This window comes from Megascapheus bottae, chromosome 6 (genome assembly GCF_031878675.1).
Source record: "Megascapheus bottae isolate mThoBot1 chromosome 6, mThoBot2.hap1, whole genome shotgun sequence".
Taxonomy (NCBI): Eukaryota; Metazoa; Chordata; class Mammalia; order Rodentia; family Geomyidae; genus Megascapheus; species Megascapheus bottae.
The window spans coordinates 34901963-34925034 of record NC_143514.1 but is presented as its reverse complement, the minus strand read 5'-3'; positions in this window follow the sequence as shown (position 1 = coordinate 34925034).

The window sequence follows — 23072 nt, the reverse complement described above, 5'->3', positions numbered from 1 at the left end:
TTCAGCAGCACTTATTGAAGAGGTTGTGTTTCTGCCATTCTATTTTTTTGGTTCCCTTATCAAAGATTAGGTGGCCATGGGTCTGTTGGTTAATATCTGTGTCCTCAGTTCTATTCCATTGGTCTTCAGGCCTGTTCTTATGCCAGTACCAAGCTGTTTTGGTCGCTATAGCTCTGTAATAGAGACTAAAGTTTAATATTGAAATTTCTCCTACCCTCATAATTTTAATTTTGTCCCAAAATCTAAGTACTAGTGATTGTATATAGAGAATCCTTTCTTGAATACTTGTTTGTTAAATATATCATGTGAAATAGGATGTAAAATTCAATGTTAATAAATTTTTTCCTAAAAAAAACTAAGTAGAACAAGGAAAGGAGACAAAAAATAAATCCACTCATTCAGTAATATTTGGGGCATTACTACATGCTTCATCCTGCTCAGACCTAGTGGCACATACCTGCCAAAAATAATATTTACCCTTGTAGCAGAAATTTTATTCTATAAGATGAAACAGGGAGAATTATGAATACAAAGCACACTACATCATGTAAAAGTACAAATTAACAAGAATTATTCTTCTGCTAGGAAATCATGGCAGCATAACTAGCAGTTGCCTGATGATGAAAGCCTCTCTGATAGGAGTTTGGAAAAAGAAATAAGGATTAAGTAATTGTTAAATGAAAAGAAAATATGCATGAGGGAGAATAGCTCTTATCTCTGTCAATTTGTTTCAAATCTCAATATAGCATTTAGAATAATGAAGTCCCTGCACCTTTCATAAAGTCAGGAATGTAACATAAGCCTTCTAAAATAACCAAGAAGGGGGACACAGGATTGTGCATTTATTTCCAAAAATTTACCACACCATAATAAGCCAGGGTAGAACTGAGGATTTAAGTAGTGATACAAGTGTTTGTCAGCCCCAATGCCCAAGAAATAGTGTACTTACACTCCAAAATAGATCATATAATAGTTCATACAAAAACTTAAGCAGATACAAGGGGTCTGATATAATCCCATGCATCCTATCAGACCACAGTGGAGTCAGACTAATTCTGAACAATGCAGTCAAAGTCAAAAAACATTCAATCACATGGAAACTGAACAACACACTTCTGAATAACTCCTGGGTAACAGATCAGATCAGAAATGAAATTAAAAACTTCCTTGAATGTAATGACAATCAAGAAATATCACAAAGGAACTTATGGGACACAGCAAAGGCAGTTCTAAGAGGCAAATTTATCGCACTAGGAGTGCATATTAAAAAGACAGAAGAAGAGCACGTAAATAACCTTAAAAAAACCTGAAACACCTAGAGGAGCAAGAAAAAGTTAATTCTAAAACAGCTGGAAGGACAGAAATAACAAAAATAAAATCAGAAATTTCAGAGATTGAAATAAGATCTACTATACACAAAATTGATAAATCAAAAAGTTGGTTCTTTGAAAGAGTCAACAAAATAGACAGACCCTTGGCAAGATTAATCAAAAAAAGGAAAGGGGAGACTCAACTAAACAAGATTAGAGACTCCATGGGAACAATCACAACTGATTCCCAAGAAATCCAGTCCATAATGAATAGGTACTACCAGGGCCTATATTCAAAGAAACAAGAAAATCTAGTAGAAATGGATGATTTCTTAAATAAATATAGGCTACCCACACTGAACAACGATGAGGTAAACAAATTGAACAGACCAATTTCTTACTATGAAATTGGGGAAACAATCAGGGAAATGCCAACCAAAAAAAAGCCCAGGTCCAGGTGGATTCACTGCGGAATTCTACAAGATGTTTAAAGATGAAATACCACCTATACTATTGAAACTCTTCTGAGAAATAGAAACAGAAGGAGCAATACAAAACTCATTTTATAAAGCTAATATTACTCTCATCCCCAAACCAGGGAAAGACCCAACAAAAAAAGAAAACTACAGACCTATCTCTCTAATGAACACAGACGCAAAACTCCTCAATAAGATATTAGCCAACAGAACCCAGAAACAAATTAAAAATATCATACACTATGATCAAGTGGGCTTCATCCCACAAATGCAAGGCTGGTTTAACATTCCCAAATCAATCAATGTAATACATCATATCAATAGAGTTAAGGATAAGAATCATATGATAATTTCTTTGGACGCAGAGAAGGCATTTGACAAAATACAACATCCATTCATGTTGAAAGCACTAGAAAAAATAGGAATAAGAGGTACATTCCTCAAACTAGTGAAAGCCATATATGAAAAACCTACGGCCAGTATTATACTAAATGGTGAAAGACTGGAACCATTCACCTTAAAATCAGGAACTAGACAGGGATTCCCACTCTCTCCACTTCTCTTCAATATAGTACTGGAACCCTTAGCCAGAGCAATAAGGGAAGAAAAGGACATCAAAGGGATCCATATAGGGAAAGAAGAAATTAAACTATCCTTATTCGCAGACGACATGATCCTCTACCTGAGTGACCCAACAAACTCCACTCCCAAACTTCTAGAATTAATAAACTACTTTAGCAAAGTGGCAGGGTACAAAATCAATCTTCAGAAGTCAGTAGCCCTCTTGTACACCAATACACAAACAGAAGGCCAAATCAAGAAAATGATCCCATTCACGTTAGCCCCCAAAAGAATAAAATACTTAGCAATATACTTAACTAAAGATGTAAAGGAATTATTCAATGAAAACTATAAAAGCCTAATGAAAGAAATTAAAGAGGACACTAGGAAATGGAAAGACATCCCATGCTCATGGCTAGGGTAATCAACATAGTGTAAATGGCTATACTGTCAAAATTGATATACAAATTCAATGCAATCCCCATCAAAATCCCAAAAACATTCTTTACAGAAATTGAAGATATAATCCAAAGATTCATATGGAACAAGAAAAGACCTAGAATAGCCAAAACAATTCTGGGCAAAAAGAATAATGCTGGCGGTATTAGAATACCAGCCTTCAATCTCTACTATAGAGCCATAATAACAAAAACTGCTTGGTACTGGCACAAAAACAGACCAGAAGACCAGTGGAACAGAATAGAAGACCCAGAAATAGAACCACATACCGATAGGCAACTTGTATTTGACAAAGGAGCCAAAGATATACAATGGAACAAACACCGTCTATTCAATTATTGGTGCTGGCAAAACTGGGCAGCCACATGCAGAAAACTAAAACTTGACGCTAGCCTTTCACCATGCACAGGCATTAACTCGAAGTGGATCAAAGACCTAAACGTCAGACCGGAAACCGTGAAACTGCTACATGATAAAGTAGGAGAGACAGTGGAACTCATAGGCACAGGCATCAGATTCCTGAACATAATCCCAGGGTCACAACAGATTGGAGAGAGATTTGATAAATGGAACTACCTAAAAATAAAAAGTTTGTGTACAGATAAAAACATAGTTGTGAAAGTAGAGAGACAGCCAACCAACTGGGAAAAGATATTCACCAACAATACATCTGACAAATGCTTAATATCTAGTATCTACAGGGAAGTCAAGAAACTAATCCCCCGAAAACCCAATAAACCATTCACTAAATGGGCAAGGGAACTAAAGAGAGACCTATCAGAAGAAGAGATTAAAATGGCAGAAAAGCATATGAGAAAATGTTCATCATCTATGGTCATAAAGGAAATGCAAATAAAAACAATCCTAAGATACCACCTTACCCCAACAAGAATGGCTAAGATTTTGAACTCAGTCAATGACAGTTGCTGGCGGGGTTGTGGAGAAAAAGGAACCCTGCCACACTGCTGGTGGGAATGTAGAGTAGTTCAGCCAGTGTGGAGGTTCCTTAAAGAACTGAAAATAGACCTTCCCTATGATCCCGCCATACCACTTCTGGGCATCTATTCTGAACAGCATGACCCAGGATATTATAAAGACACCTGCTCAGATATGTTCATCTCTGCACTATTCACAATAGCCAGGCGATGGAAACAATTCAGATGCCCTACTGCAGATGAATGGATACAGAAAATGTGGTATACATACAGAATGGAATTCTACATAGCCAACAGACAAGATAAAATAATGGCATTTGCAGGGAAGTTGATGAATCTAGAGCGAATCATGTTGAGTGAGACAAGTCAAGACCTAAGGAACAAAAGGCGCATGGTATCCTTAATATGTGGCTATTAAATCCAAAGAGTACAAGAGCGAGGACTCAATAACTGCATACCCAAAACTATGGAAATACAAACATAACTATATAGACATAAATACCTATGACTCTATAGGCATAATGTTTTATTTCATAAATTGATATGTTTCTATGACATACAAACCCTTAGCCTAATTTTGATTAAGTTCTACATACTAAGTCCCAGAGATTGTAATTAGAGATTCCCTCATTGAACACTTGTTTGTTAAGCTTGTCATTTAAAATATGATGTAAACATAAGCCATATAATGAATGATTGTTATTCTTAAGGTACTATGTTATCTCTCATCACTTTTGCTGTCCCTTGGTTGTCTCATATTGTTATACTATCTCACTTTGTTACCTGATATATCAGATATATTTGTATTTGGTTATCTGAAATTAGATAGGGAATGGGGGAAAACAAGATGAAGGGTGGGGGTGGGGGGAGGGAAATGGGGACCAAGACATGTGAAAGGGTATCAATGTATGGGAATTAATGCACCATCTATCTGGCAAATATCATGTAACCCTTCTATTAATTACAATAAAAATACATGGAAAAAATAAATAAATCAAGCCAATTTCTACTATTGTAAAAAAAAGAAATAGTGTATTTATACCAGTTGGTTGTAATGCAAATTATAATTGAATAGTGAGATTACTAGAACTAAGCCATACGGGATCCTGTCAAAGTAAAAACATCTGAGAATATGGAAGAAAATAGGTATATAAACTTACTAGATACAATGTGGAAGAAATCAGAATAATGCAAAGTCTCTTGTTTTATATTGTACCTTTATTAGCACCAATTATTTGCAAAGGTAGTTTGAGGACAACTTTGCCTCAGGAATAATTAAGGGGCCTGCACACGCTACCTGCTTGGTTTATTGCTTTCCGACCCTGTTCAGCAGCTGATCCCAGTGAGGAAGAGTAGAAACTATGGATTCAAATAATGTGGAGTTGGGTCCTCATTCTACTTCACAACACATACATGCTGAGATGGAGTTCCTAGAGCCGGTTTTGGGGCTTTCAAGTCCCACTCTGAAGTTCACATGCTCCTGTGGCAAGAGGCCATGGAAATCACAGGATGTAGAGGGTTCAGGCTTGAAGCCTTTTTACACCAGCCTGGCAGCTTAAACATACTTGGATGCAGTTCATCGAGGTGTAGCTCAGGGCTTTGAGGTCTGCTCAGCAGTTTGCCTAACTGTTAGAGGAAGGAATCTACAGAAATTATGTCAGTCTTCAGGTTCACTGGACATCAAGCACACATTGAGGATCTAATAGCCCTGAACTGGAGCTTTCTATTCCTTTCAGAGTTTACCACCTACAGGAAGAAAACTGTGGATACTTTTGACTTACCTAAAAGCAACAGACGCAGCCAGGAGGCATTTTATGGAGGCCAAATGCTATGTAAGCCAATGTTTTTGCACTTGATTTCCTATACTATCGCTAGTAAATGGAAAGTGCTTGGGGATGTGAGATGCAACTGTGATATCTTTCATTGCCAGACCAACTTGTTGCCTGGTTTTTGCTTTCTCCTCCAAAACAACTCAGAGACATGTCTTACCCAAATACTATGGCTGAGCATTGTTTAGTACCCAGAAGCATATTACAGGAGTCACTCATTATTATACCATGAATTGAATCTTGCTATATCCCTTTGTGATGAAAGAACTGACAGAGAATCTTCACTGCCGTTGAACTTCCACACCATCTCACTAAATTCTACACTGAGTTTAAAGCTTCCAGAAGCCTGAGTTTATTCTTTTTTCGTATATTTTATTATAATTAAAAGAAGGGTTACATTATATTTGCCAGATAGGAGGTGCATTAATTCACATACATTGATACACTTTCTCATGTCTTGGTCCCCATTTCCCTCCCCCCCACCCCTCATCTTGTTTTCCCCCCTTCCCTATCCAATTTCAAATAACCAAATACAAATATATCCAATATATCAGATAACAAAGTGAGATACTGTAACAATATGAGATAACCAAGGGACAGCAAAAGAGATGAGAGATAACATAGTACATTAAAGACACTCAACATATGGCTTTTGTTTCTATATCCTAGAGGTACTTTCATTTAGCATCATATTATATGGCCTTATGTATCTAGGTTTGCTCTATTGCAAATCTCTGCTAGGAGAGACCTAGGTTTCTACTGATTATGACAAATGAGGGAAACGATTGAGCCTAAGTTCGTTTGAGTCTGGCTTACTTCACTTAATATGATTTTTTCTAAGTCTTTCCATTTCCTAACAAATGGGGCGATGTCATCCTTTCTGACAGCAGCATAGAATTCCATTGTGTACAAATTATTCTTCAACTAGATTTGGCAGTCTGTGGCCAGAACCATCTAGGTTACCTGCAAGCTGTGTCTTCAGCTTCCTTTTCCCACTCCTGGTGAGTTACCATTTATTGTTTTTCATTGTTTCCCTATGCTTTCTCTTGGTCCTGCCCTCTCTCAAAATCCACCAAGTTCTTCCCATTTCACTTTATCACAATCTCTTTTACAGGATACTTGACTCCCTCCTATTCATGGAGTCAAAATGTTGCATGCTTCTAATATGCCTTTATGCATCCAAACAGACCATCTTTTGCTTGCATTTTAAATCTCCTCAAAGTAGGTATTTATTTGACTTCAAAACAGATAAATATTGTTAACATTATTGAAATCTTGTAGTTCTTATATATGTTGTCTCTTTTATGGTATATACCAGGAATCCAAGTGCATATAAAATCCTAAACCCATTGCATGTTTCTTATATGGTGACTAATATTTTTCTGCATCAGTAATATTACCATGGTTTTCTCTCTTATAACAAAGAAGAAAACAAAGAGAGAGACAGAGTCAGAGACAGAGACAGAGTGACTGAGTACAGGAATCAAATTTATAAAGGATGGCATTACAGTTATATTTACATGAAACAAATTGCTGTGCAGAACTTACATAGCTGCCAAAATTAAATATTTGCATCATACATGCTCATAATTTCTAACATCTTATGTACAATTATGAATGTGCTGTATATTAGAACAAAGCATACAAATACATAGTCTGTGTCTCCATTTTTCTTTTGAATCTATGCTATATTAACTAATGTGACATTATACCATATTGCATTTTAATGATTTGTTAGCCATTCAAATTTTTAATTTCATTTCTTAGGATAATGAATGGAATAAAATATGTTCATTCTGCAACTCTGTTAGATTTTACCCATTACAGAAGATGATGCAGAAGGATCATTAGAGAGATAAAATTCAGAAAGATGAATTGCTTGCCCAAAGACACAAGTTCAGAATTTAATCCATCTGTTAAATTCAGTATATTTAGATAATATTAACATTGTGATTATTAAAATAGATTAAAATTAATAACTTAAGTTAATAAACTATAAAATATGCACAGAAAACAATAATAAGGGGCCAGGAGTGGTGGTAGAGTGAGTATTTGCCTAGCCTGTGTGAAGCACACATACACAGAAAAAGCCGGAAGTGGTGCTATGGCTCAAGTGGTAGAGCAGTAGTCTTGAGAAAGCTCAAGGAGAGTGCCCAGGTCTTGAACTCAAGCCCCAGGATTGGAAAAAATAAGAAAACAATGTCAAATATTGGACTATCATCATAATATGAACTATGGTCTCTTAATTTTTGTGATTTTCCTCTGTTTAAAATGTCTTAACTCAAATAATGATATAGACATTTCATTATTTTAGCAACATAGTTTACCAGATGCCCTACTGCAGATGAATGGATACAAAATATGGTATATATATATATATATATACATATATATATGAATAATGGAATTCTACATAACCAACAGACAAGATAAAATAACTGCGTTTGTAGGGAAGTGGAAGAATCTAGGGTGAATCATGTTGAGAGAGGTAAGTTAAGACCAAAGGAACAAAAAGTGCATTGTATCCTTAATATGTGGCTATTAGATCCAAACAGTACAAGAGCGAGGACTCAATATTTGGGTACCCAATGCTATGAATATGGTATTGGAAGTATAACCACAACTACATAGACATAAAAATTTATGACTCTGTAGACATAATGTTTTTTATTACATAGATTAATATGTATCTATGACATGCAAACTCTCAGCCTAATTTTAATTATGCTCTATAATCTAAGTGCCTGTGACTGTATATAGAGATTCCCTTCATGAATACTTGTTTGTTAAATATGTCATTTGAAATATGATATAAAAATTAATGTTAATAAATTTCTAATAATAACATTTATGAAAAAGAAAATATATTGAATTGTTACTCATTTTTCTTCAAATAATTTTACATACGTTTTACAGATGATTGCAAAATTTGCTTTGTTAAAGAATCAAAGGCTTTTATGGCATTAGAGAAAACGGGGGCAAATTTAAATGTTAATAAATGTCATAGTATGAAAGTCTTCATGCCTAGAAAAAGAAGTAACAAAATCAAAATTATAGCATATATTTCAATTTATTGAAATCTCTAGAAATATAGACTAATAGTCATTGTCAGAAAGCATCAGTGAACACTTTGGAATGCTATCAGGAATACACAGGTACTGAAGAACAGCATGTAACATGGATTTTACTCTATCAATATGAAGTAGACTAAATGGATCACAAAAAATGCATGACAGAATTGAAGATGATTTTTCAGGCACTTTGAAATAATGTGCAACCTATAATTAAACATCAACTTAGAAACGTTAAACCACAAATGAAGTATTAGATATAAATTAATATAGGAATTAGATGTTAACAACAGTGCCAAAATCAAAGTTCTGTGTTTCAGGTATTGTGCTAAGTATTAGTATAAAAAATTTCATATTTTCATTATATAAAATAGTCTTATTATTCTGGTATTCATTTTCCTAATTTAATGAAGTAGACATAGAGGTTTCAAAACTGTACCCATTGCCCGATACAGTTTTTAAACTCATAAATTATGAGTGTAAATTGAGTCTGGTATGTCATATTTTATATATTAAATGTATCTAAGTTTGTTATAAAACATATTCTTTTGTATAATTCTAATAATATTGAGAAGAGATTATGAAGCTATGTTATTGGCATGCATTTTTTATTATATGATTGTTCATGGTTAGTATATTATGGGAGCTGTTAAAGGTTATGTAATTTTTTTTTGTCATTGCTGGGGCTTACATTCAGGGCCTGAGCACTGCCCGTGGAATTTCTCATGGTAGAGCTCTATGACTTATAGTAATGCATCCCTTCCTGCTTTTTTTCTACGTGTGGTACTGAGGAGTTGAACTATTGCTAGTGCATGCTGGCAAGCACTAGGCCAAACATCCAGCCCTAAAGGTTAGGTAAAATTTTATCTCACTTCATTCTACAAAGATTTTCCAGCAGAGAGAATTGCTCAAAAAAATGAATCACTCCAAAACTAATTTCCAAAGAAACAACTATCTGATTAAAAGATGGTCCAAAGGCTTAAACGAGAGTCTTCTCTGAAGAAGAAATGAGAATGGCCTATAGACACATGAAGAAATGCTGGACATCTCTGGCCATAAAAGAAATGTAAATCCTTCCTTGAACACTTGTCATTTAAAATATGATGTAAAAATCAACGTTAATAAATTCTTTTTAAAAAATGCAGGAGAAAAAAAAACTCTAAGATTCAATCTTACTCGTTAGAATGGCCAGGATTAAGAAATCTAATAACAATAGATGCTGGAGGGGATGTGTCCAGGAGGGATCACTACTACACTGTTGGTGGGAGTGCAAACTCATTCAACCACTATGGAAAGCAGTCTGGCAGTTCCTCAAAAGACTAAACATAGAGCTCTCCTGTGACTCAGCAATTCCACTGCTTGAAATTTACCCAGTCGTCCAGAAACAAGGACATACTAAATCCACTAGCACAACAATGTTCATTGAAGCACTGTTTACCATATCAAAGATATGGAATCAACCCAGATACCCCTCAGTTGATGAGTGGGTCAACAAGAAATGGTATTTATACACAATGGAATTCTATGCTGCTGTGAGAAAGAATAACATCACCCCATTTCTAAGGAAATGGTAAGACTTAGAAAAAATCATATTAAGTGAAGCAAGCCAGACTCAAAGAACATAGGCTCAATGGTTTCCCTCATTTGTAATAATCAGTAGAAAACTTGGGCTCTCCTAACAGAGATTTACAATAGAGCAAAACCTAGATACAAAAGGCCATATAGGATGATGCTAAATGAAAGGACCTCCAGGATATAGAAACAAAAGCCATGTAATGAGTGATTTTTATCCTTAATATACTATGTTATCTCTCATCGCTCTTGTCTCTTAGTTATCTCATATTGTTACAGTATTTCACCTTGTTATCTGATATATTATATATATGCTTATTGGTTATTTGAAATAGGATAGGGAAGGAGGAATCAAGATGAGGGGCAGGGGTGACGGGAGGGAAATCGGAACCAAGTCATGAGAAAGGGTATCAATGTTTGTGAAGCAATGCACCTTTTTTTCAGGTGAATATAATGTAACTTTTCTATTAAATACAATACAAAGTATACGGAAAAAACATTATAGAGAAAAACATAGAAAAAATATCAAGTAAGTATACCTGATTGAACAATGAAGCCACCTGTACCAAATGTCTCATTCTTTTGATTTTGATGATTCACACCTAGTATATAAATAGTTGCATGGTATTTTGTTTAATTAACTTAGGGCTTTTTATATTTTAGATATCTTGTTCATTTCTATTATGGCTATAAGACAGAAGTTTCTCCAAGAGATGCTTCATTTGGATGTTAGGGAATTCTACTGACCACGTGTATTTAAATATATGTGTTATAGTATATTTCTTTTCTCTTTTCTCAGTTAATATATTCAACTAAATTCTAGTTCATGTGAGTAAATGGTTATTGGCTTGCAAGATCCAAGCATAGATTCTAATACAATAAGATAAATTACAATATGAAAAAGAAATAAAACAAGTTCATTTGCAATGCCAAATCAATAGCTTGCTTTTTCATTACATAATGTTGTAACAGAAGGGTTTTGACTGAATAATTCATCTCAAAAGGAATATTCAAGTTGTTGTATAAAACACACATCGAAGAACAGTTTAAAGATAAAAGGTTAAGGGAATCTGGCTGCCAAGAAAGTAGAACATTTTTTTCCTTAACGAACACTCTTGCCCAATTCTTGTACATTTGAAAATAATGAACCTTGGAAATAAATCAGGAAACAATTTCTAGAATGCAGGATATTAAAAATATAATTAAAAGTGACTATTATCATGCTTTTAAAGAGAAAGGCTACCTATCATCTAGAGATAATTTTTATTTTTCAACTCTCTATTCATCTGTATATCATCAAATAAACTGGCGAATCTGAAGTATAACCTTCCTCAAATAATATATGCACTATGAAATTTCTACAGTTAATCACAGATAGACGAGCATGCACACACACATGCACGCACACACACACACACACACACACACATTATCACAAACAAAACCTCATATGTTCCTCCACATAGATCTTGGTGATAACACAGGGAAAAGAAGCATGTCAAGAATGTTTCAAGGAGGGGCCGGGAGTTTGGCCTAGTGGTTAAAGTGCTTGCCTAGCATGCATGAATACCCGGGTTTGATTCCTCGGTACCACATACATAGAAAAAAGCCGGAAGTGGTGCTGAGGCTCAAGTGGTAGAGCTCTAGCCTTGAGAAAGTCAATGGACAGTGCTCAGACCCTGAGCTCAAACCCAGGACTGGCAAAAAAAAAAAAAAAAAAAGAATGTTTCAAGGAATGTTGATGTTCAAATAAAAATGTAGCCAGAATTGATCAGAACTGATCAAGAATATAATCAAAATACATGTTCTGCCTTAATATTTCATCTACAAAATGAAATGTAATGTAAATGAAATCTGCAAATTTTATTATTTCTTCTTTCTTTTTTTTTTGCCAGTCTTGGGCTTGAGCTCAGGGTCTGAGCATTGTCCTTGGATTTTCTCAAGGCTAGAGCCTCAGCACCACTTGAGCCTCAGCACCACTTTCGGCTTTTTTTTTCTATGTATGTGGTACCAAGGAATGGAACCTGGGTCTTTGTGTATGCTAGGCAAGCACTCTACCACAAGGCCAAACTCCCGGCCCCTATTATTTCTTTTTTAATCTCATATTTTTCCTATTATTTTTTTGACTGCCTACATTCTAAAAATCATCATTCTTTTATGTTTTACTGTCTTTGAAAGAACTGCTTCAGGGGGTGGAATGACCACCTTAGAGGAAGACAACTCTCTCTAAGGGTGTTTGGATGGAGTTAAACATTGTTATGTACTATTAAAGAAGGTAATCTGTTAGGTCACTATTTTCACCACACTTGAATGTTTGTTTACTTACCATCTGTGAATAAGTAAGATTCTTCTGATCTGGCAAACCCTTTGAATGAATCCTGTCCTGAGGTCTAGGCCTTGGGATGACAATTTTGCTGCAAGGAACACTGACCCCCACAGTGTTTCTGAAGCCTAGAAAATTTATCTCAAGAGGGCTTTCTCCAGTTGTGACCACTCAGGCAACTTGCAAGGATTTAGTAAGTTTCATTCCAAGAAATAAGAGCCTAGATGAACTATAGACCTCCCTGGTTACCATACACTGATATCACATAGGAGAGGAGAGACATGCATTCCTAGCATAGAGCCCCTGAAATCTGTACTGTGGAAAATGTGTAATTAAAAAATTTAAAAATATCTTTAAGTAGTTGTAAAAGGAATTGTCGTTTAACAAGACATTTTATGACTACAACTTATCTTGATCACTTTCATCCTTGCATCTTGATCAGTGTCATTCTTGTCAACATGTTTACTCATTCTCCCCTACATATCTATCCCTTCAGTCACTCTTAGCTTATAGGATGTACATTACATTAGATTCTTGTCTCATTTTCCCCCTCTTCACTGGTCTCCCACTTCTCCATCGACCCCTGTTTTCAAGCACTTGCTTCCTGATATTTATGACAGCAGGAGAGAGGTGGGGAAGAAGGAGGAGGAAGAGGGGGAGGAGGAGGAGGAGGAGGACACAAGGATTGGCTGATGGGTTCCAGAGAATTACCAGGTAACTGAAACTCAGAGCTACAAGTCATCAAAGAAGTATAAAGAACTAAAGCTCTTAAATAGAGCTCTGAATTGTAACCCTGAAAGACACCTGGTGAGCTCCAAAGAGCACTTAAAAGATCTGCAGGAAACAAAACATGGTGTTGAAAGTATTTTAAAAAGAAGCAGCCAAGAATCCAAGATGTTAGAAGACTAGAGGTTGTGAAGTACCTCCATAATAGCTGTGGCAGAAGGGCTTCAACACCTAGTAGCTGAAAGATTTTAAACGGGAAACAAGCATTTTCTTCAAAAATCAAGTGTCCTGACACCAAAAGCTCAAGACCAATAGCTGTGGTTGCTGAGTGTCTGTGTTCTTCCTAGCCAAGCCTCTGTCTTGAACACCTAGAGTAATACCTTCCCTGCTTTGAAAGTTTGGAGCCACATACATTTGCTTCTCAGGAATTAGAGCTATAAACATCTGGGTATGGAAGCCCAGTCCCTGAGATTATAGAGCACAAGACTACCACCACTAAGGAAATTGTCCTTGTCTGCCCAGGATTTTTGTCCTTTTAAGCAAAGACTCCTCAGTCACTCAAAATTCCATTCAGAAACTCACATTCATGAACTTTAGAAGAATTATCCCCACCCCAGATAGATTAAACCTAATGTTTAATGTTGTGATAACATTCTAAAATGATCCCAAGATACATTAAATCTAAGAAACACTGATGTTCCACAGAGTTTTTAATCTTTATGTAAGTATTCTATGTAAAGGATATAAGGGCTAAATCACCTTAAAGGAAAATACTGAGGATGCTTATGACCACTGAGTCTGAAGAAGGTAGTAATGTATAATTCAACTAATTACAAAATAAACTCAGAGTGTTCCTGGATTATATATCACTATTACATCAGTTAGATGTACATCCAGAAATGAGGACCTATATACACATGAATTAATACACTTTTGACCATATTTTAAATAGCTATATGAAGAACTAGGTCACATATTGATTTCATAGCCTTTGAAGTAGACTTTTTATGTGATATGCCATCCTTGTGAGTCAGTTGTAAGTTCCTACAGAAGCAGAGTAATATTTATGATAAAGACACAAAAAATTGTATGGGAGTTTGGCCAAGTGATAGAGTGCTTGCCTAGCATGCGAAAAGACCCAGGTTTGATTCCTTGGTACCACATACATAAAAGAAAGCCAGAAGTGGTGCTGGAGCTCAAGTGGTAGAGATCTAGCCTTGAGAAAAAAAATCCAGGGACAGTGCCCAGGCCCTGAGGCACAAGACTGGCAAAAAAAAAAAAGACACAAAGAATTGTCACTTGGGCTTCCTGTTAGAACCTAGAAACATTTTCTATATGGCAACAATTGGATGATGTTTCTTTTTTTTTTTTTTTGCCAGTCCTGGGCTTGAGCTCAGGGCCTGAGCACTGTCCTTGGACTTTCTCAAGGCTAGAGCTCTACCACTTGATCCTCAGCACCACTTCCGACTTTTTTCTATGTATGTGGTACCGAGGAATCGAACCCGGGTCTTCATGCATGCTAGGCAAGCACTTTAACCACTAGGCCAAACTCCCGGCCCCAAAAAGAATTGTTTCTTAACAAATGGATAGGTACAGAATCTATTAATATTTCTGGCATGCAACATTAGAAGAGAAAGTCTGGCAAACCGGCCAAGGTACAGAAATGAATTTTAATGAGATCTGTCATAGGAGAGGGGCTAGGGTGGTACTTCCTCTTGTGTGGTAGTATTGAAGTGGTACAGATTTAATTTAATTATTAGAAGGTAATTGGGTCGTGAAAATAAAACCTCACAATGCGCCAATTCTATTCTGGAAGGGACTAGTTCTAAAGAAATTTCTCATCAATAGAGTGAGTGTGGGCCCCTCCTTGACCTTGCCATACCTACTGGCTTGGTGAATGCCCACTTCCTACACAAGAAAATGCACACAAGCAAATACACCCATACACACGCGCGCGCGCACACACACACACACACACACACACACACACACGTTAATACTCCCTCTCCATATGTTCCTGATAGTGTCACCAATCACTGATAAGTTCCTCATGAGCTAAACAAATGTCAGACTATTAGAGCCTGAAATCAAACAAACATTTTATTTCCTTACAAAGTACTCAACCTTAGGTGTATTGTAATAGCAAATGAAAAGCAGGTTTGGTAGCATCATTTTAGAAAAATCAGTTTAACTAGATTTGTTTTGGACACAGATTTGCTCGAATTAAAGTTAGAAAATAATAGTGTGTTTCTAATTGGAGTATGCGTGATTCCCATAGGGGGGAAAAGATTTTACATTTTACCTGTGCCTATATGGAGTTACAGTGGAGCAGGAATTATTTCTACAATTGTCCCTTCCCTTGGGTCATTTAAATGGTTTAAATTCCATTTAGATATTAGTCCTACAAAAACACCATAATTACCGAAGATAAATGCCTCATCTACTTTCAAATCTTCATTAAAATTAGCTTTGTTATTTTTGTGGTGCCCAATAGCATAGCTATTAGAGCTAAGAGTCTGTCAGCATTTCCATTTACATACTCTTTTTTTTTAGGGTTCATTATCTTTTCTGTTTTGAATTGCATTAGCCTGAAATTAGCTGTCAGCATGAATATGTATTATATTACCCAAACTCCATGTACACATCAGTTTGGCCATACAGAAGGCAGAGATCTGTAACCTCATTCCTCTTTATGCATAAAATTCTAAAGGTGTTTTAGGTAGTTCACTTTTTCCTGGCCAAACACAGAGCCATTTTATCATGAACTTTCTCCCAGAATTGATCGTCAATTTGACCTAATAATTTTAATACTTTAAAGCTTATGAAGAAGTCAAAGTGAATATGTACTGCACTGGCTATTCGTTTTTAAACTTCTAGACAAAATTATAGTTCTATATAGTTATGGATCTAAGAAAGCTATACTTTGAAGGGGAAAAAAGGAGGATCTGTGATTTATGCTATTTCAACTAAAGAATAAAAGCAAAGTAAATCATAATAAGTGACACTGTGTTCATTTTGCTAGTGACACTTCTCAGTTTGGGGGATCAGGGACTGGAGAGTTCAGCAATCATAGTGTCAGCAGCAGCTTCAGGCATGTGAAATGGTATAGAATGCATCTGGGATCAAAGCCATGTAATATTCCCTTCTTTGTAGGCTAAAACCGGCGAAGACAATTCTACTAATTCTATGTGCCTGTCCTCCCAATCTTTTCCTAACACATTCCCTACTCATTTAATAAACTCTTCTTTCTATTCCCAAAACTCTTCAGTTATCACTAAATATTTTTCAGAAAGCAGATGCAATCACTCTCTATTTTTACTTTACTTTTCTCTTGCTTTTGGTTTTTGTCTTAAATAAGACAAAAAGTTTTGGTTTGTTTATGTGCTTAAATTTGAATTCGGAAGGCAATACGTAAATTACTAATGTAAGAATTTACTATTGTACTACATTTAAATAGAATATGCTATTATGTATGACCTCTCAGAAATAAATTGCAAATCTGCTGCTTATCATCATGACCAAAGGCAAATGGTAATCTTAAGGGAAAAATGCTTTCAGAGGAATATTAGTAAGATCTTCTGACCTATATGCAGAGGTTTGGAAAACAAAATTGAAAAAGAAAGAATGAACAGTAGAGTTGATTTTTACTAATATATGCATCTTCTAAGGAGAGAGTTGCAAATAAATGATAACTAGTGTTCTCAAAATAAAAGAAATATGAGCCACACAAAGTGAAACACTAAATCTAGCATATTTTTTTTTTGCCAGTCCTGGGCTTGAGCTCAGGGTCTGAGCACTGTCCTTGGACTTTCTCAAGGCTAGAGCTCTACTACTTGAGCCTCAGCACCACTTCCGGCTTTTTTCTATGTATGTGGTACCGAGGAATCGAACCCAGGTCTTCATGCATGCTAGGCAAGCACTTTAACCACTAGGCCAAACTCCCGGCCCCTCTAACATATTTTTCAGCAATGTAGGCACAATAGACTGTTTGAAATACAATGCAACTACTTTTATGGCATACAGATATTAAGACATTGTCAGCATTCTTAGCTGAATAAAACACCGTATTCAATTTATAATTCCTTATTAAACTAAAGGACCATAATCTGCCACTTAAATTATCAACCTTCATGGCATAAATATAATTTTTGTATGATGATTGTTTCCTGATGTTGGATATTAACTGTGGTTCAGCATTGGTGAACTTTGAGATCTTCATTATTGTAATTTCTTCTTCTGCATTTGACAACTACACTTACAAGACAATTTGTAGTAAATCCATTGTCTTTCCTCAATTTCAGATGAAGACATTGAAGCTGTTAAGTAGTTGAATCTCACATGCAGATGTATTGTGACACTAATTCAATACTGAATCTTGTGAAACTAGTTGGATTCCAGAATCTGTACTTTAACACTTTTAAAAGATTTTAAAAGATATAAATGCTATCCTTAAGCAATAGTGCACTAAGAAGTATGTATGTATGTTATATGCATAATGTGTCTATATATGTTTATATACTGGGTTTTTTTTTTACTATTTTTGGTGATTTTTTTTCTGCAATCCTGGGCCTTGAACTGAGGCCTGAACACTGTCCTTGGTGTTTCTCAAGGCTAGAGCTCTACCACTTGAGCCACAGCACCATTTCTGACTTTTTTTTTCCTATATATTTTGTATTGAGGAATCGATCCCCGGTCTTTGTGCATGCTAAGCAAGTCTTATCACTAGGCCAAATTCCAGGCCCTTTTTTTTTTTCCACCAAGGCATTCTTTTTGCTAAGCAAGTGCCCCACCACTTGATCCTGTCTTCCAGCCCATTTTTCAGGTTATTTTGCACATATAGTTAAAGTTTATTTCTTTTTTCTGTTTGATTGCTTGTTTTGTTCAGGACTGGACTCAGATTGTGATTCTCATATATATTGCCTCCCCCATTAGAATTACAGATGCTTGTTATCATGTCTGTCTTATTGTTTGAGATAATATCTTCCTAATATTTTGCCAAGACTAGCTAGCCTAAAGTCAAAATCCTCCTGATTTGGGGTCTCCAGAGTAGCTTATTTAATAGTTGGGTGCTACCACACTGTCCCTTACATCATTACATACTATAAGTGCCAGATAAATAGAAGGCTATCAAACAATGAATAAATGAACAAATCCTTTAACAATCTCCTATCTACTTTTCCAAAATATGTTTAGAATAATTTCTAGTCAAATAGGGTAAATGATTTTCAGACACATATCTACCCATATATTATTAACTCATCCGTGTAACACCAAGTGTTCTACATTATACTGCAACAAACATCTAAGCAGCAAGTCATTTTCCATATGATTTTATCATGTCAATGCCTTGTTAGTTTTTCTCATGTGCTACTAATCTCAGGATGTCACTTTAAACAATGCCTTGACCTGGGATTTCTTTTAGATCATTTCAATCCTCTCACTAGTAACTTTTAACTTAGAAATAAAAGCAATGACAATGCACTAAACCAATGCCCTTGCTGAAAAAAGATTAAGGCAGAGGAGGGGGACTCACATAACACCAGCATTATTTAACTGAAATCAACTTAGCACATTTTAATGCTCAGAATTTTTCTTCCCATTCAAATGAAAATTCTTTAAAATGCACACTGTGTCTGTTTGAAGAGCAAACCATTATGGAGAGAAGTATGAGTTATCTATTCAGATCTAGCATACACAGTTTGAATTTAAAGACATGTGTCATTCTGAATTCATACTGAATTCTTCTATTTCCTTTCTTTAATAAATCATTTTGCGAAATTAAATCAAGTTTAAATTGTAAATAACAGACAAATATCTTTGTACTGGTTAATAAATTATGCTCACTGAATTTTTTCCTTAAATTAGTTTTAGTAAGAAAGGAATCCACATAGATATGAATCATACTCTTGCACCATTGCTGTCAGAATAAGTTTGCATAAAAATAACATGTATTAATATTACATAGAAAAACCTTTAGGATATTAAGAATGCAGTTACGCTATTCCTGAAAAGAATAATTTCTAAGTTATATTTTAGTAGTATTATATTCTTTTCCTCTTTTATATTACATATTCACATATTAAAAGTTTCAAAATGAAAACATTCATGCTTACATATTGTATATTTTATTTGAATAATAAACTAGTTTTGCACTTTTTTTCTTATTGTTCCCAGTCCTCTTTCAATGGATAAAATTCACAGTAATTTCATCTTCTGGTCTTCCTGATCTTTACTAAGCTCACTCCTTTTGAGCTCACCCTATTTCTGATATGGGAGATCTGTGTGTGATACCATAATGAATGTTGAAGCAAAATGTCAGATATTGAGCTCTTTTATTTAAGACACATTCAAATTTGAATTTTCAAAGAAATAAAATTGGTTCAATAATATAGTTGAAAGTATATATTTAAGGGATAATAGCAAAAGGAAGATATTTCTGAGTATGAATTCTTGGGGGTAGGTCTCCCAGGCTTTTATTGAAAATTACAGTAGGAGGCCTAGTGTGAAACTCAGAAGTACAGCACTTGTCTAACATGCATGATATCTTTGGTTTCATTCTCAGAAATGAAAAAGAGAAAAAGATGAAGGAAAGAAGGAAGGAAAGATGAAAGGAAGACAGGGAAAAAAGAGGAGAGGAGAAAGCGTAGATAAGAGAGAGAGAAGAGAACATGAATGAACAGAAGTAAGGAAACAAATGACAAGAAAAAATAGAGGGGGAGGTGTGGAAAATGGGAGAAAAGGAGAAAAGAGGGAGAGAAAAAGAGGAAATTTGAAGGGTAGCAGAAGGAATAAAGGGAAGAAGGGGAAAGAAGATAAAATGAGAAAACAGAAAGAGTAGAAAAGAAAAAGAAAAGGAAAATGAAATATATGACTATAGTAAACATTGTGTCATGTTCAGAAATGTGACATCCAAGTGATGACACAGAAGATGGTAAAGTATGAAGTTTTGGGATCTGGTCCTTCCATCACCACTACTATACTAATGAAATTAATGCTTCTGGAACTTCAGAGTCCACTCAACCATTTCCAGCATTGAGGAAGAAATTTCATAGTGAGAAGACAGACTAAAGATTTTAGTACTTTTTCCAAGTAGCTACCATTTACCACCTACCAACAGATACAGTAGAAGTTCACTTTGAAGTGAGACTTGCTCATAAGACTGAGGGTAAAGATAGAATTTCTGAAAAATAAAAGACAAGTATGTTTTTTCAGTCCAGTGAGTTTCTGAGGTGCACATTATACATAACCATACTGGACTGAGGCATCTTCCCAAAGAAAAGCTGACAAAGAAATTTAAAGAAACATGGCATTATTTTAACTTCAAATCAAGCCTACAACCAAAGACTTTCTACATTGCTGACTATTCTGGTGATAACAGAAAAGTGAATTCAGTGACTACATTCAGGAAAGCCAACAATGTCATATGGACAATAGTATCTCCTAAGAAGAACAAAGAATCCTCCAGAGCTAGGGAAATTTTTTTAACAAAATACAGTATTCAGTATGGTCACTTCTCCACCCAAATTTCAGAATATGCAATGAAACTGAAATGTGTTTCTTTCATGGGAACAAAACAAAATGGAAGATGGCTATAATGAAGACATGCACACATTGGACTTACTACAATAAAAGTAACTTTCCTATTTGGGGACGGTATCTTTTTATAATTTCTTATTATACTTATACAAAGGAAATGATGTTTAACAAGTATTGTGCATCTTCAAAGAAAGCTACAGAGAACAGGGAATTTGTTTTTGGAGTTGTAAAACAATTTTGCAATAAACAAAATAGCCTCATCACATAATGAAGGATTTGTTTATGAGTAATACATTTTTTGGGCCAGTCCTTGGCCTTTAACTCAGGGTGTGAGCACTGTCCTTGGGCTTTTTCCTCAAGGTTAGCATTCTACCACTTGAGCCATAGCACCAATTTCGATTTTTTTCTTTGTGGTACTGAGGAATCTAACCCTGGTCTTCAATCATGCTAGCCAACACTTTACAAAACCAAATGAATAACAAACTCTTTATATTACAGAGATAGAATTTTAAAAGATATATAATGAATAATTGTTGTCCTTAATGTACTATGTTGTCTCTCATCTCCTTTGCTATCCCTTGGTTATCTCATATTGGTATAGTATCTCACTTTGTTATCTGATATATTGAAGTTATTTGTATTTGGATATTTGAAATTTGATAGGGAAGGGGGGAAAACCAAGACGGGAGGGGGGTGGGGGGGGGGAGGGAAATGGGTACCAAGACATGTGAAAGGGTATCAATGTATGTGAATTAATGCACCTTCTATCTGGCAAATATCATGTAACCCTTTTACTAATTACAATAAAAAACAAAAAAGAAAAAAAAGCTACTACAACTACCACACATAATAATCATAAATTTAGACTAGTAGTTAATAAAGATGAATCTTCTAACTCTTCTGATTCAATGAACATAAAATTAAGTTCTAAACATGATGAAATCAGGTACCACCATACAATGATTTTCAGAAACATTTGTGGAAAAATGTAAGAAATAATTTAGTAAAATATAGAATCTTCAGAATTTATTATCAAGGTTTTTATTATAGGGATCTATATGCCTAGATTCTCATTTGAAGAAACCATCAAAAGTACATACTATACTTGCCTACAAATTCACTAATTATTGTAAATTTGAGAGAAATAATTTAAATTCTAACATAAATGACTTACTACATTAGTTAATTTAATTTAGACAAATACGTGGCAAAATACACAATTACTAAAACTATGTTTTACAATATTTATAAAAATAAGCATTCATTTGTTATCCAAATTATATGTATGTATGACTATAAATTTGCATCGATATCCCAAGAGAAATAAAATTTTAGTTATAAACATGTATGTTTTGTATATAAAAATAAGAGTATCTTCTTTACAAGAAGGAATAGGAGATACACTAGGTCTCCTTGGCACAGGTCGAAAATTTCTTAACAAGGACCAAGAAACACAACAAATCAAAGAAAGTTTAGATAAATCGGACTGCATTTAACTGCAGAGCTTCTTATGGCAAAGGACATAGCTAGTAAGCTGAATTGAAAGCTCACAGAGTGGGAGAAGATCTTCACTAACCATACAACAGACAAAGGTCTCATATCTAAAATATATCAACAGTTCAAAAAATTGAATCACTCCAAAACGACTTTCAAAGAAACAACCATTCATTAAAAGATAGGCCAAAGACTTAAAGAGAGACTTCTCTGAAGAAGAAATAAGAATGGCCTATAGACACATGAAGAAATGCTCTACATTTCTGGCCACAAAAGAAATGTGAATCAAAACAACTCTAAGATTCCACCTCACTCCAGATAGAATGGCCATGATCAAGAAATCTTATGACAGATACTGGCTGGGGATGTGGCCAGCAGGGATCAATACTACACTGTTGGTGGGACTATAAACTCCTTCAACCACTATGGACAGCAGTATGGCAGTTCCTCAAAAGACAAAGAGCTCCCCTATGACCCAGAAATCCCACTCCTTGGCATTTACCCAAGGGTTCAGAAACAAGGATATACTAAATCCATTAGTACAGTGATGCTCATTGCAGCACTATTTACCATAGCAATATATGGAACAAACCCAGATGCCCCAGATGTTGATAATTGGATCAACAAGATGTGGTATTTATACACAATGGAATTCTATGCTGCCATCAGAAAGAACATCGCCCCATTTGTAAGGAAATGGAAAGACTTGGAACAATCATATTAAGTGAAGTAAGCCAGACTCAAAGGAACATAGGCTCAATGGTTTCCCTCATTTGTCAT